General features: G+C 40.8%; 1 non-coding gene across 1 annotated transcript; it reads right to left on the bottom strand.

Moving 5' to 3' along the window:
* Nucleotides 1-1,011: 1,011 nt before the first annotated feature.
* LOC148545798 (small nucleolar RNA R71) lies at nucleotides 1,012-1,115 on the bottom strand. Its single transcript, XR_015901568.1, has one exon. It is a non-coding gene; the product is annotated as a small nucleolar RNA R71 (small nucleolar RNA).
* Between the last annotated feature and the right edge of the window lie 1,948 nt (nucleotides 1,116-3,063).

The raw sequence follows: 3,063 nt of genomic DNA, 5'->3' as shown, positions 1-3,063 counted from the left end.
ATTCAGAATATCAATAATTATTTTTAGTTTATTTTTATTGCCTCAATTTTCAATTATTTTAATTACTCATCATCAAACTCAACTTTTTGAGAATTTTCTGATTAATAAATTAGCACTCTTTCCTGCAACTCCTTGGGAGACGACCTGGGACTCATACTCCCAGTATTTTATTTCTAAAATTTTGTGACAACCCTTTTTAAATTGGTGAGGCAGATCTTAGCTGGTTAAGAGCTATACGTGCAACGCTGTCTCTTAATTGAAATCTCTAAATTGGTTAACTTCTGCCACGCATCAATTTTTGGCGTCGTTGCCGGGGAGATGCAATAGTGTGCTAAATTATTAATTAGTGTATATATTTTATTTTATTTGCATACTTTATTTTTATTTCTGTGACCATGAGTTACATGTCTCTCATTTTGGATGACACGTTCATTGCCTGATATGAGTTTTGTCCCCTTAGATCCTGAAATTGAAAGAACTCTTTCACATATTAGACGAACTCGACGTCTATTAGCCTCCGAGGGTGGTGAAGTAGTTATTATCAATTCACCAGTCTCATCTGAGGACAAATTTGAACCGCCATCTGAGAGCGAGACAAGCTCATTTACTACTGATCCAGTTGATCTACGTGCAGGAAACATGGCAGCACCTAGGAGGATTACTCTCCAGGAGGCAGGAGCCCCATACTTTACACTGCAGCCATATCAAGTACATCACCCAACTGTAGCTGCAGATTTTGAACTAAAAACCGCACTGATCAACTTGATGCCCAAGTTTCATGGCTTACCTACTCAAGAGCCTATCAAGCACCTTAGGGATTTCCAGACAGCCTGTTCTACTGTTAGGCGTCATGGTGCAGATGAAACTTCTATCCTGTTAACTGCTTTTTCGTTCTCTCTTGAAGGAAAGGCGAGGGAGTGGTACTACTCCCAACCTGAAGCAACTGTTACCAACTAGGATACACTCAGGAGAGAATGTTTGGAAAAATACTTCCCAGCTGAAGTTACAGATAAATTGAGAAAAGAGATCTCCTGCATTGTTCAAGGTGAATCAGAGACTCTCTTTGAATATTGGGAGCGCTTCAACAATCTCCTGGATGCATGTCCCCATCACATGATTGGTAAACTAGTATTGATCAGTTACTTCACCCAAGGCATGAACCCCCCAGGATAAGACCACACTGGAAGGTGCCAGTAATGGTTCACTGAAAAAGTACAAAACCGTGGATGAAGCATGGCAACTGATCAGCGACTTAGCTGATTCCACTAGGAATCACAGACAGAGGCGCAACCCCAAAGCTGTTACAGATATTTCCACTAGCAAAGAGACTACTGCTCTCACCCAGAGTATATATGAAATGACCAACCTACTGAAGCAGATGCAGTTGAACCAACAACAAGCACAACAAGCTCAGCCTTCACTATAACAGAGCCAACAGTTAGTTCCACAAAGAGTATGCGGGATCTGTACTGACTATATTCATTATACTGATGAATGCCCACAACTCCAGGAAGACAACACTGTGGCAGCCAATCACAACTTCTATGACCGCCTAAATCAAGGATACAATCAACAAGGCGGCAACTACAACCAAGGTGGCAACAATAGCCATGGATGGCAGGACAACTCCAACCAAGGTTGGACAGTTAATTCTAACCATGGCTGGAGGGATAACTTTAACAGAGGAGGCAGAGACAATAATAGAAACCAGAGGTGGAATAATAATAACAACAATTGACAGTAGAATCAGAACCAACCTTACAAAGCACCTCACCTAAGACAATCATAAGGACCTCAGCAAACCCAACAACAAGTTTCTCAGACTGCTTATTCTAGTTCCTCATCAAATGACGAGTTGCTCCGTTCTCTTGCACAAGGACAACAAGACATGCATGCTCAGCTGAATTCTAGTCTGAATGGCTTAACTGCCATTTTACAAGCTCTCGTCTCCCGGATGGATTCCTCACTTAATTCCACACATAAACCTTCAATCTCTAATGGAATTTCTTCTCAACCACTGCCTAATCCTAAGGGTGGCATCAATACCATCACTCTAAGGTCCGGAACCACACTGCAGGAGAGGAACCATGAGGAGCCAAACCCACCAAAAAACGTGCCAACAGAGGATGTGGTGGAAGTAGAAGAAGCTGAAGAAGAAGAGGACGTACAAGACATAGTTGAAGAAGAAGAAGCTCAACAACAGAATGAAGCACCAAGGGATGCTGAAGCTACAAATCGCGCCCCTCCTATTCTATTTCCACAATTTGCAAGGAAGCCCAGAAAACAGGTGGAACTTGACCCCAAAATGGTAGAAATATTCAGAAAGGTCGAGGTAACTGTTCCCCTTTTTGATGTTATTCAACAGGTACCTAAATACGCAAAGTTCCTAAAAGATTTGTGCATACATAAAGATAAAATTAATGAATTAAAAACTATTCCTTTAGGTAGTTCTATATCTACTTTAATAGGAAATATACCTGAAAAATGTAGTGATCCAGGTCCATGTATGGTTAGCTATACCATTGGAGGTGTGATATTTTCTGACTGTATGTGTGATTTAGGAGCATGTGTTAGCATAATGCCTTTGTCATTAAGGTCGGCAGCTCATTTTGTGTTAGCAGATAAAAGCATTATTACAGTAGTTGGAATTGTTGAAGATGTACTAGTGAGCATTAAGGGGCTCACATTTCCCATTGATTTCTACATCCTGGAAATGCCCCCTAATGACTCAGGAAGACCATCATCAATCCTGCTTGAAAGACCATTCTTGAAGACTTCAAAGTTCAAGCTGGATGCATTCTCAAGAACTTACTCTTTTGAGATAGATGGCAGAACAGTGAGTTTCAGTTTAAATGAAGCTATGAAGCATCCTCCGGAAGATCATTCTATCTTCCAATGCAACATTATTAATGAAACTATAGCTGAAGTTCACCAGGAAGAATTAGAAGAAAAGTACATGGAGCAAGGTCCAAGTGTGGGGACACTTTTTCAAAACCATGAGAAGACTTTACCATTATCACTAGCCCCGGATGATCCAGAGCCTAGCTATGAGCAAAAATTAGA

Source organism: Arachis ipaensis, chromosome B9 (assembly GCF_059453495.1).
Source record: "Arachis ipaensis isolate K30076 ecotype BB chromosome B9, ASM5945349v1, whole genome shotgun sequence".
NCBI classification, from domain to species: domain Eukaryota; kingdom Viridiplantae; phylum Streptophyta; class Magnoliopsida; order Fabales; family Fabaceae; genus Arachis; species Arachis ipaensis.
The sequence above is the reverse complement of the archived record's forward strand: the minus strand, read 5'-3'. Positions and strand labels throughout refer to the sequence as shown.